Source organism: Motacilla alba, chromosome 1 (genome assembly GCF_015832195.1).
Source record: "Motacilla alba alba isolate MOTALB_02 chromosome 1, Motacilla_alba_V1.0_pri, whole genome shotgun sequence".
Lineage (NCBI taxonomy): Eukaryota > Metazoa > Chordata > Aves > Passeriformes > Motacillidae > Motacilla > Motacilla alba.
The window spans coordinates 74,725,415-74,738,516 of record NC_052016.1 but is presented as its reverse complement, the minus strand read 5'-3'; the positions used below and the strand labels follow the sequence as shown (position 1 = coordinate 74,738,516).

At 41.5% G+C, this 13,102-nt stretch overlaps 1 protein-coding gene across 5 annotated transcripts in view; it reads left to right on the top strand.

Annotated features, from left to right (window-relative positions):
* Positions 1–13,102, top strand: part of KLF12 (Kruppel like factor 12) — a 230,993-nt gene that overhangs the window by 19,400 nt on the left and 198,491 nt on the right. For 2 of the 5 annotated variants that reach the window (XM_038133300.1, XM_038133339.1), the window contains exon 2: positions 7,212–7,368. The exons of the other annotated variants lie outside the window; for them this stretch is intronic. The gene's annotated coding sequence lies outside the window, so the exon portion shown is untranslated. The remainder of the gene's footprint in view (positions 1–7,211; positions 7,369–13,102) is intronic. 5 annotated transcript variants of the gene reach the window in all.

The following is a 13,102-nucleotide window of genomic DNA, read 5'->3' as shown; positions in this document are numbered from 1 at the left end:
GCATTTATAGGTAGATTTAGAAACAGTTATGTGATATTTATTTAGCTGTTGCTTGTATAATACTGGAGGGGGAGAGCACCTCTTGTCTTTGTGGTGGCTCTAAAGCAGCTCCAACCCAGCGTCAGTGTCAGTCCTCAGATACATCTGCTCTTACTCTAGATTGTATTGACTTTTGTGAATAAGGTGATGAAAGAAGTGAGGGATGACATTAGGAACGGATAAAGAGAAATATCAATTCAAGTAGAAAGTATCTTTTTCTTGCTTACCTTCAGCCTGTGACGTTTGTGAATCTCTGACTATCAGCCCATTGTCTTACCAGGCATGAGAACTACAAGGTGTTAAAGCTTTCTGGACAGACCACTTGTGTTATCTTTAACCCGATTATGAAAGAAAGGAGGAGAGCTATTTCTGCTAGAGGAAGATGGAGACTTCTGTTTTCAGCTCCATGATAAGATGTTTTTCACGATGAAGCTGAAATTGCCAATTGAAGTGTTCAAGGCCAGGTTGGATAGGGCTTTGAGCAACTTGGTTTTGTCAAAAGTGTCTCTGCCCATGGCAGGAGCATTTTGGAGCTAGTTGATCTTCAAATACCCTTCCATTTTGAGCCATTCTGTGATCCTACATGAGAGGAGCTAGTGTGGAGGTAAGTTGGAGACGCCAAGTCCTTGAATTCAGAAAGGGCTGTTTCATGTTTTTCATTCTGTGTTTGCTGTCATTGCTGAGTGTGAGGTTTGAGCCAGTGGCAGATGGTTTCCTCTGAGAAGAGGAAAGGATGAGGAAGGGAAGTTATGATAGAATTGGCAAAGCCCAAAGAGTCATTCTCACTGACTGAAAGGAACTAATTATTCTGGACTTGTGTTTCAGATTTACTTGATCTGGGCTCAGATCTATATGACTTGAAAATACATTCACCAAACAGCAATACACTGGACTGGGCACAGGTAAATAGTAAAGTTACTGGGATAATGAAAATTACTAGGTTTAAGGGAGAATGATTCAATTGTAAAATGGCAAGTTAAAACAGCCCATTTTCAATGCACTCTTAAAAAAGTCAACCCCATACCTGAGATACTGCCAGACACTCTCTTTACTTAGCAAACTGCAGAATCATGTCTGTGCAAAATGTGAAATGTGTTTACTTGGCTAGCTTTTTTGAAATGACACATTATATGTGTTGTGAAATACTGTAGAATGTACAAATGAGCATGTTGTTCAGAAAATCACATTGCAACACGGGGCAGTTCATATACTGTGGTGTACATACCTTACTTAGTCGTGGTGGTGGTCCCAAACTAATGAATGTTGAGATTTTGTGGACAGGAATTAGGAATGTACTCTTAATTGGAGTATTATGAGTATTTTTCTATGTGTGAGGGGTGAGATAGAGGTGGGAATGGTGAGGAGGGGGGAGGAGCATCTGCTGCTTACTGAGTTAAAGGTGTTATGTTTTTCTGAAATTAATCAGTAATTGGATTAAAGCAGGGAAGAGTTGAGGATCAAGGTGGGCAGTTGAGAGGGGAGCTGCTGGAGGACTAAAGTGACTTTTGGTAGGGGGGCAGTGGGAGATAGGGTGGACCACAACATGTCGTATCTTCCTACTGAACTTGAGAACTGCTTGGGTTCCCACTTGCCATAGGCTGTTTAGGAGAATAACATAGTAACAGAGCAAGGGCAGCAAGACAAGATTCACTCACCAAATAGCATGGAATGATGGAATAAGGTTGTGCTGCTCAGAAGTGATAAACTACTGGAAGTGCTGTGCTCAGAGTGCTAGGGTTCCACCTGCATTGGTGAACAGGGAGTATTGAAAATAGGCATTGGTGGGCTTCGTAATTCCCAGCTGAAGAGCCTGTGCTTTTGTGGGGGTACATGCAGGTTGTTTGGTTTTAAGAGCAGCTCTTTGCCCAGATTTGTGCACCTGCGCAGCATCTGGCTCTTTTCTGACTATGTCACTTCCCACTCATGAGCAGAAGTGTCATCCTTGCAGGGGACGGCAGAGCACACCTCTCTGAACCAGAGGTTCAGCTCAGCTGGAGCTGCGATGCTCTACAAATATACAGAAACTGTGGCGTAGGGGGGGAAGAAAAAAGTGTGTTAACATTGGATTTTCTGAAAGTTTAAAGAGTGAAGTTTTCACTGTTTACACAGTAGATAGAAGAGTATCTATTCAGGGAAATAAACCACTTAATGTCAAAATCTAAAATGGCCACTGAGGGATTTTTTATAAGCAACTGTGCTTTTGAAAAGTCAGGGTTTTTTTAATTTGCAAGCAGTAGGGACATTGCACAGTGGAGTTTCACTTTCAGTTCTGTCACTAGCAGCTTTTTGCTTGGGTTGTTATTTTGGTGTGTCCTGAATGTCACTATAGCTAAACTGAAGTATTTGTATAGTTTCGTTGTAGTGTTTGGATTTCCAATAGTGAAAAATCCTGTAGTTTGTAGATACTCTGGGACCTTCTTGGCTTCTTTTCATAGATGCCGAAGCTAACTTTCCTTCATGCAGATTCTCGTATTTTATCATTTTGTTTGGGCTTCAAGTTAAAAAAAAGGTTATTTTTTTTTTCTTTTTAATACTTGACAATTTGAGCTGCTGTTTGCTTCCTTTCCATAATAAAAGCACAGCAGATAAATAGAGGCCTCCATTCACATGCGAGTGATAGCAAAGGAATTAAATACAGACTGTTGCATTGTCTACTTTCATTTCCCTGTCTAAGAAAACAGCTAACTTCATTGGGAAAATAGAGGAACTCAGCATTGTTAATCTTGTTCAAGCATAATACATAGAAGAAACTATTAATTCAAGCTTGCACTTATATTCTTCATAGCAGTTAAAAGTTTCTCTAGTCTTGTTGCCAGCGGTTCCCTCTTAATTAATCTCTGTGTGTAAAATTTCCTTTTCCTTTTTTTTTTTTTTTGTGGTGGTGTTACACTGTCCTTTATTTTTTGGGCTTTGAAATCTAACCAGGTAATTGGGCAACACCCGTCTCCAAATTCACTTCCCAGTGACTAACTTCTCTAGCTGAAACAGTAGTGTACAGAGGAAGATAAAGACTGGGGAGATGGTATCAGTGTTCATTTTTCTCTTGTTTAAATATTGATGATAATACTTGAGGGAGGTGTTGTTGTAAAGCTACTAAAACTGGGGGTCGTATTAGACTGGCTTGAGACAGTCTGAGGCAGACTAGAGGTGCATTTCAGCACATTTACTGAAAGAGTAAAATTAGCCTGAACATTTACCCGTAGGGTAAATAGTAGGTATCTGTAGTTGGGTACTGAAAAAAGTGCATTTGCTTTTGAAACAGAATAGATTCTGGTGTTAGTCTTCATATTGAGACTTTGAAAAAAATTTATAAAATTTATTTATAAATAAACATAGGATTTTAATGAGAAGCATCCTGTATAGATGGCTCTCCTTGAAAGTTCTTGCATGAGTAAGTGACTGGGGACAGTTATTACCCTTCTACATTTGGAAGGTACTGAGAGGCAACCAAAGAAATTATTACCTTTACCTCATTCGCCTTTGTGTTCATAGGCATAAAACTTAGTTTAGTATCAACACAAAGGAGATACTAACTGCCCTTTTCTCAAGAAGTGTTGCCATTGTTTTCATCAGTACAGATGGTGAACGGTATGAGATGTTCTACATGTTGTGTCAATTTAAGGTTTACAAATTTTACCAGGATTATGATTTCAGACAGATGAAAATGTGATTCAGGTTTTAACTCTTGCAAATTGTAGCAAAGCAGTGACAAGGAGGTGAAATCTTGGAGAGGCTGGCTTTGGATAGTATGGGATTTCTGTCAGTGCTTCTACTAGAATGAAGGGTGGAAGAAGAATTTTGATCTTTCTCTTCAGATAGCAACTAAATGAACACATAGTCCTATCTGTGTTTAGTGCGTCAGAATTCTGTTAAAGTGAAATCAGAAAAGTAAAGTTTTAAAACTATTTTTTCTGTCTTCATACTAAATTATATCAGAGTTACAGTGCATCCAAATGATTGTTCTTCTTCAGTAAGTCTTTCAGAAAGTGTATGAATACTATAATCAACCTGTTCGCCAAGATCTTTCATACAGGATTTTTTTGTAATTAAATCAGTACTCAAAGCACACTTCAATTTTGCTAACAGTAGTGCCTGATCAGAAGGCCATGAAGAATAACAAAGAGTACATGGGTGGTCTCTTAGAAGAGAAGCTGATCTCCTCATTTGGATCTGCCCAAAGACTCAGCGACTGTAAATTGTGTAATTTGCTTTGAGAGCACAAAAGCTATTCAGTTATGTTAATCAGCAGTTCTGCATCATCACAGAGTTGAGCTGTGCTTTTCTTGTTCTATGAGAGAATTTTATCTATAAATATGTCATAAGTGTTCCATTTTCAAATAATTTATTTGTTTTATTCGTACAAGACAGGTCGTAGGTCAGGATCCTCTTATGATAAGCATTCCACAAAGGAATTTTTAAGAGTCTTTAGAGTAAGACCCTGGGGAGTAGATGGACGCAAGCAGACACACAGGAGAGCCATGAGGTGATACTTATTACAAAAAAAAAAAAAAAAAAAGCCACAAACAAGTCAAAAAAAAAGGAAAAACAGCCCCGGTCTTAGCACATCAGCATTACGCTGAAAGTTTGAATGTGGACAAAACCTTCTTGTGACTACAAAATGCACTACGTAGTATTTGTAAATATATATATGTGTGTTCTATAGATACTGCACTTATATATGTAGACAAAGATGGTCTTTTCTGTGTGTTTCAGCCATTCTTCATTTGGTTGTTGCTGTGTTGTACATGAACTGCTTTACTCTTTTCTGAGTGTTTGTTATTTCAGTACAACTGGTGCTTGTGCAGCAAAGGAGCTTGTACGTAGCAGTGACGGTTCACTGCTCTCACTGGCTCTTTGCTTTTCTTGACCTCCTCTTGTTCTTCCTCTCTACTTAGAAAGCAGCTCCTTGCATCAAATCTACCCGAGTTGCCACAAAATTACTTTTCCCTTAGCTTTTAAAACCATTTGCAACCTGTTATGGTTGGGGTTGGTTGGTTGGTGTGATTACCCCTGCATCCCCAATCCTGCCATGTCTTGTCCTTGTTGTTTTCCTCCTATTTTACCCAATTGATTGACATTCAGGCCAGTTCAGAGCAAAGGATATATGCATTCTCTTCTGTCATATTTGCTCAGAATTTTTATTTGTCAAGGAGGTAACTTTGTCCCTTACTGTGTGTTGAATATTTTCTGGTCTGTGTCTTTACTGTGCCTTCTCTTGGAGATATCCTCCTGGATGCAGACATAATCTGAAATTGGGCTTCATGATGGGTGCTCAAAACTGCTCCCACACTCCAGCAACCTGTTAACCTACACCCATCTTTAAAAATTGAAAGATAGACAGAGTCTGGTGAGGGCAGACAGGACACACAGAGTTAAGGGCTTTGCTGCCAGTGAAAGTGGAGTGTGCCTCTGCCTATGGCAGCTGCTTTGCTCTTGGCACACCTTTCATTTTGGTGCTCTAGCCTGCTCTGTGCATGGGGAGGGTGCTTGCAGGCAGGACTGGTCCTGCTGGGTTTGCAGCCCTGTGCACAGGAAAAGAGGGTTTTGGGTGGAAAAGAGGGTTACTGCTGTGTGAGCTGTGAGAATAAGAAAGGTGAAACATGATGCTGTGTGGTCAGCAACTTTAATGAAAAAAAGAAAGTGGGAGGCAGAAGACTGCTAACAGTTTAATGGCAGCTGGGAAGTTTTTGCAGGAGTCTGGGAAGTTTATGACAGTTGTTGATAATGTCATGCAAATCCTTTTGCTTTACAAAGCTTTAGTCAGCTATCAGGTGACACTAGCTACTGACATGGTGCTTAACTCTTATGCCATAACATGTATAGCTGAACAAGAAATGAGGTTGCTTCATGAAAATGAGGTTGCTTCATGAAAATGCCATCAGAGTAGGAGCGCATGTCTTTTTTTTTTTTTTTTTGGTGCGTTATTGTGGGTAGAGAGAGATCTTCAGGCAGGAGTGACTTGCACAGGAATGGTTCCTCAGCAGAGGCATTTTCTGTGATGTGCTGCCATGGTTTGGTCCCTGTGGTTCTGTGGTGTTGGTGCTTTGTGCGCGGGAGCTTCCGGCGTCCTGTGGGACAGCCTTTGCTCGGCCAGGCTTCAAAGCTCACTCCTTCACCTCTGATTCACACAGCAGCTGGGGCACTGACATGGAATCCTGTTGTGGAAAAGAAAGTCGGTTGTGGACTGTTTTTTGAGAAAACTTTACAGACAAAGAATTTCCTCAAGGAGCCTGGAACAGGGTTTGGTACTTCCATGCATCTTTGTGGGAGGGAGTGGTTGGAGAGAGGAGGCAGCATGGGGCATACTAGGGTCAGCATGTATTTTTCAGGGATCATTTATATTTTCACCAGTGATAACTCTGTTTTTCAAATACATGACTTAAAAATGGGGCAAAAAATTCCTAATATTTCTTTATGGTTTCAGAAGTAAACAAGATTTTGGAGTAGGTGAGGCTCTGCTGCATCTCTGATTCTCATCTCCATTCTTCTTTGCCACTCAGTTGTCTTACACATGTGTGTAACTTCAGTTAAAGTTAGAAACTCGGGTAACTTCAAGGTCAGGCTTTTCCAGATCATGACCTCCACTGTCTGGAGCATGAGCAGGCCAGATAGATTCTTACTTGGCAATTATGTCTGCTCAGCAGTAACAAATGTAGCAAGGTACTAAAGAGTTTTTAATGCTCACTTTGAACAAGTTGATAAAACATGATGGAAATAAGCCAGAGATTAATTGAGTGCAGTTTGTTAATAGTACTGCCGCAATTCACAGTAGTTTGAGTGTTGCCCATCAGCCTAGTTCCTCCCTTTACATTCCTCTTTATAGCTTCCACCATCATCAGACTTCATTGTCCTTGAGTTTTTGGCAGCATTCTGCTTTGATCAGTCAGAGCCAAATCCCCTAGTTACTCCTCTGCAGACTGCAGGAAGGTGTGGTGCTGGTGGTGGGTGTCCCTCACCATGCTCTGTGCTATTAAACATTGGAAAAGCTGTTAAGTGCTATGTGCCAGGAAAGTATCTAACCTCTTAGGTGTTTACTTAATTTTGACTTGAAGAATGGGTCTTAGATGTAAGTAATAAATATGCTTCTACTAGTGGTTCTTGACCTGTGTCTTCATAGCTCTTTTTGTCCTCCAAAAAATTTAAATTCTATGTGTTTTGTATGTTTTCTCTAGGTTATTTTCTTCCAAGTGCCCAGTAATTCTGTCACCTTGCAGACTGAGAGAGTAAAAGTTGAGGAGGCTGATACAGAAAATATTGAGAAACAAAACCCGAAGAGGGTGCAATAGTTTTGGTGTTTGATGTATCCCCACAACAAGGCCTGAGTAAAAGGTAAAGTTTCTTGGAAGCTTGATTTACATAACATGCAAGGGATGGTTATCAGATCAGTCAGGCACTTAGATGATCATGCGTGTATAAATTTTCTCATTAGTCACTCTTTCCTTTCCTTTTACTCTGAATTCCTGTTCTTCTGTTCCGTGATTCAGTGGTGCTATTAAAAAATCAAAACAAATTACTTGCTTTTTTCTTCTTTTTTTCCTCCAAATTTCTTCCCCACTTCTGCTCTACCTCTTTGCAAATCAGATTTATTCCCTCGCTCCCTTCACTCACTGGTAAATATATTCAGTCTTGGCTTGGGAAGAGGCATGAAATTGTCGTCTTCCTCTCTTCCCTCTGAAAAGTTTATTTGGCAAGTTAATGAATTTCCTTTATTCCCAAGAGCAGCTCATAAAGGGGAGACTTCTTCTCGCAAGGGCAGTGAATGTGAGGTGATTGCCAGAGCATTGTTCTTCTAAATAGCTTATTTTTCTCTGTGGCTGGACCCTCCCCCCCAGTTATTTTTAGAGTACTGATTAAGTGATAGTTTGTGTTTAGGCTTCCTTGAAGTACCCAGTAGGTTAATGCTGATTCGCCTGTGAGTTTGGTATTCTGGGCGGAGTATCAGCAAACTTGTTCATTGCAGCTCAGATGAAAAATGTAACTCAAGTTTTCCCAGGAGAGTTCCGGGATCCTTTAGCCCTAATCTATGCCACTGTGCAATGTCGCCAGTATTCAGCTGGGCTGTTTGAGGTGGCGAGGAGAAGATGGATCACTATGGTGAAGTGGCTGGATCAGTACTCAGAGTTCACATGTAAGCAGAAGTGACCAGCAGCAGGGCTGCTCTGGCACAGAGCTTTGGGATGACTGGAATGCACAGCTGTAGGAGGAGGTGAGCCAACAGCCTCTCCCAAGGTTGATGTTTCTGGACTTTGTCACACAGAGCACCATGTCCTGCGCTTGAGAATGAGACTCCCTGAGATCCATTTTCATCTCCCCCCAGCTCCCTCAAGGCTGATGTACATGTTTTGTTTTCCTCAGAGCACAGGGTGAGTTTGGTATGTGGGCTTGGCCATTCTGGCCTGCCTGCCTTGCTGCCTCTCTGAGGAACTTCCTCCCCTCTCCTGTGGTCTCACTCAGTGCAGCTGGATTGTGTCCTGGCTGCTGCTTGTGCCTCTCTTCCCTGCTGTGGAAGGCTTGTGAACCTTGCTGTTGACCTCTCTCTTTTGCTTGAAGGTTGATGCATCTCCAGCGCAGTCTGTGTCCTGGGAAGAAGCGTTGCTTACTTTCCCTGGCCAGTAGCTCAAGTAGTCACTGGCCCAGTTGCAGTGTCCTGCAGGGATTGAATAATTTGTGCCAGTGAGCCCTTTCAGAGGCCTATGAGCCTGACAGGTGTGAAATGACTCTTTAGTGGACGTTTCCCAGTAATGTTCCAGTGTTTTTTTTAGTAATGTTTTCTAGGTTTTGTAAAAAGTTTTCACCTTGGGCTTGCAGTGGTTCTGTGCTATGGGGCTGGTGACAACTGAGCAATTCTGTTGTGTTCTGGGCTCTGGTCATCCTGACTCTGAGGAATTTTCACCTGCAATAACCTGGCAAGTAATTGCTGTTGAAACTTCTACGATGGTATTGGGCTGTCATGTGGGATTAGTTTCTTTTGAAATACAAAACTCTCAGAAGTATTTACAGCAATCTGTGAGAGTGTTCACAGAAGACAGCTAACAGTTGTGCAGAAGATTACTCTCACAAGCTAGCCCTAAAGCAGTAGGGTAAACAATCGTTGTTTTATTAAAAGTAGAAATGTCTCCTTAAGAGTGCTTTCTTAGAAAGGGTCCTTTTCAGTTGGGAGGAAGTTAAGGCCTGTGCAGCCAGGAGACAGGTGACCAGGGCACCCTGCCTTGCTGCCATCGTGATGACTTTCTGGCATGAATGTCACAGCTGCTCTTAAAACTAGTGCCTTGTCCAGTTCCTTCCTATGTCATGGTTTCTCATAGCCAATTCTTCTATCAGAACTACTCATGTTTTAGTTTATTTCTGGACATAAATCTTGAGTTAAAATTTCAAAAAGCTTGGTGATCTTGACTATGAATGAGAATAGGCTCCAAGACCTAGCAGCTTGAGCAATGTTTCTGAGGCATCTGAAGTGGAGAGACGACTGGGAAAATGACCTGGGTGGTAGTGAAATACTTAGCATCAATTTTTCGAATCTACTCAGTTCAAACATTTTTGCCTTACAAAACTTCCTGTAGTATTGACACCCATGACTGCTGCCATTGCATCATGACCACCCACACCTAGGCTCGGGGTTAATATCTTACATGGATGACTCACATCTTTGGTAATCTGATCCTTAAAAGATGTGCAGTTGTCATGGGCCGAAAAAAAGCATGTTGACCATGCCACCTCTCCTGTAAACACAATTTGAGGTTGCTCCTCTGCATCTTGAGGTGCACAAGGGAGATGCTGAAGTCTCCTGAAACACATCTCTGCAAGCTTAAGTGGTTGGGGTAGATGCAGCTGTGGCAGCATTACTCTTCAGGCTCTGTCTGGAGACAAGGCTGTGAAGCTGTGATGCATTACAGGCACTTGCACTCTGCAATAGTTTGTGCATTGAAATGTAAAGCATTGATTGTAGAATATCGCACACTCATTTACAATCTTGTTGGGGCAAAGCTTACCACAAACGTTCTTATGGTGAACTTGCTGATATGTATTTAAGAAAGTGTACTGAATTTAGATCATCTTCTGGATTATCTTGTACTGTTTAGCAGGCTGAACATCCATCTCCTACCATTTCTGGTTGCATTGGAGGTATTTTGGGTGCTTTCACTCTTGCATGCTTCTCTTAACTGTCCTGTTTTCGTGTGCTTCTGTAGCTCTTAACATCTCTTTCTAGTCATCCTCTCCAGAGTTCCCTAAAGTTACAGCAGAATAGCAGAAGTGTGAAATTTGGGCCTACTTCTCAGTTTTGAGGTTGTCTCCAGGTTTTCTGGACAGAAATGCTTTTGCTCTGAAATGGTGCAAAGAATTAGTGGGAGCATTTCTGTAGCTCATTGCTTTGCTATAAACTTCCTCATGTTTGAGAGGTTATCTCTGCAGTCATAACTTTTAGGTTGTCTTAGTTTTCAACAGAAGATTAATTTTTGCAGAACCAGATTACACTGGTGAAATTTTCTTACTCGCCAGGAGTAGGTGGATGTGTGAATTTTTCAGATTATGTGTTCAAAAGAGAAACATTTTCTTTTTTTTCCCATGTAGTCAAAATGAAAGTGAACATTCAGACTTGGGGAACAGGAAATAAACTATCCTTTTCTACCCGGAACAGGACTGCTGCCTCTGCCAACTTGCCTGTCTGAGAGAGCCAGTGAAGTTGTCAAGCCCATCTGTTTTCATGCACTGACATAGTGCACCAAGGCAGCTGGAGGTGCAGACACACAACAAGCTAGGGAGGGAGGGTGGGTTTACTTTTCTCAGCTAGAAGTGTTGAAGGGGTACCTCAACGTATGTCACCTAAAGAAACCGGTCTCAGCCTCACATGCATTTGTTTCACATGCATTTCAGTGTCAAGCTGCTGTTACTGACTGGGTTGCTGGGGGTAGGTGAAACAGCGACCGTTAGGGGCTGCAGGCAGAATCCTTAATTTAAACAGCAGAATGGTAATTTTTTTTTTTTTATGAAGTAAAGGTCAGAAATGCTAAGGCTGCTATTAGCTTACTCAATCCTGGAAGAGATAAGAAAAGTGGTACTACCAGAAGTAGGACACACATAATTTATAATTTATCAGTGTAAAGGAAAATGCATTTAATGCCCTGCTGTGCAATAAATGTATCTGCTACAGGATCACCAAAGAGCGTTAAGAACAAGCTCTGCTTGTTCTTTTAATTTACCTTTTTTCACCTAGTTAAAAAGAAGTTCCTTTTGTTCTTTATTGTCCACTTAATCTAAGAGTTTTATTTCCGGTGCGTGCATCTGCAGGGTTAGAAGAGTGAATGACGAATAGGAGCCTGCCTTGAGCATTACATATTTGCCACTACAGCATATTTAAAGGTGTACCATGCAGTTCATATTGCGGGCAATTAGCGAAAACTGTTATTTCTGAAACATGAAAATGCGATTAACTGAAGGCAGCCTGAAGGAGTGTGCTGGCAGCCTCTCGATTGGCTTAGGGAAGAGGCAGGCTGTTCTGGAGGTAGGCACAGAAGTGCTATCTCACCGCAGTGTAGTTAATGGAACTAGACAGAGTTGTGGCATGACTGCGTTCGGGGGTCACGGCGGTGAGAGATGCCATGATTCAACCTGATGTAGCAAGGGAGCCTTGGCAGGGAGCCGCTGTGTTTGTAAGAAGCGGAGTAACCACAACTGCCAGCGGCCTTGAAAGATTCCGCTGTGGCTTTCACTATGAATAGCAGGCACGGCTGCTGAAAGCTTGGGTTAAAAAAAAAAAGTAGATACCAGCAGGAGACACCGTGTGAAGGAGACATGAGTTCTGTCTCCCAATAACAATAACAATTTGTGGTTCTGCACCTGTCATGGTTGTTGTAAGACAGAAAATGATTGAAGATCAAATAATTCCAAAACACCAATTATGCTGATGTGTGGGAGGAGTGGGGAAAGAGGAGAGCCACCATACCACCATAGTTCTGGTTTGTTTCAGTAGATGTGGAAAAGATGAACTCCTTACAGTCTGCTGCTTGCTATTGGTTTAAAAGACCTCTCCTGTCAGTGGTTTTGTTCTGATGCAGAAATCAGATGGGTTTGTTTTTTGTTCTAAAATGCTTTCTAAAAATCATAGGCTGTATTAGCCCAACTTGCAGATAAAATGTCTTAATCATTTGACTGCCACACAAATACATCTCACTTGCAGCCTGGCTTGGAATTTAGATAAAAACTATTAAATAAACTCTAAGTTCTGCAGTAGTTTTTATTTTGTACAAGGGATGTGCTCTTCTGTCTTACAGGAAGGGAAATCCCTGGAAAGTTACATACCTAGTTGAGGCTGACTCTATCCCAATGTGTTTTGCAGTGTAGGTAGGTTATATTTATGCATAAAGCATCAGATGTGAACTTCCTAGTCTGTGGCTGTGATAACAAATGAAGCATAAGAGTCAGGATTTTTGGCTGATGTGTTGTGAAACAAAGTGTCAGTCAGTTTTGCCTTCTCAACGTCATTTATGTGAAAATGGTTTAAATTGCCAAAGATAAATTGAGAATTTTTGGCCAAGCTTTTCCACTGCAAATCTGTTTCTCTACCATGAAGGAGGCATGGATTTTACTTTTAACCTGCTATATTATTCCACATAAGACGTGGTATAAATCAACATTCAAAAGAAGTTTTGTTTTCTTTGTTGGCTTTTCATTCTGCAGCCTATTAATCTCTTTACTCTTTCAAGTCTTGGGTATCTTTCTCTGGTGTGTAACTGTGAATGCTTAAAAGGATGCTGAGCCTTTGTGGTACCAGGATCAGTCCTGACTGTTGTTTCTTCTGCATCAGTATCGACTTCTGTGAGATTCCTCCTATTTTGTAGCTCTGAGCTGGGCTTGCCTTGATCCTTGTAAGGCTGGGTACCTGGTTGCCAAAATTCAATGCCTTGTGCTGCTTCTGCTGTGCCTGGGGCATCTCTCCTGGCTTTGCTTGCCCTCCCAGGGAGTCAGGACAAGTGCAGCCTGCCCCTGCCACCCTTTGCTAACCTGCCATAAGATTATTTGTGATGAATTGCATAAGCACAGTGCATGAAATCAGTGCAGAAGGGAA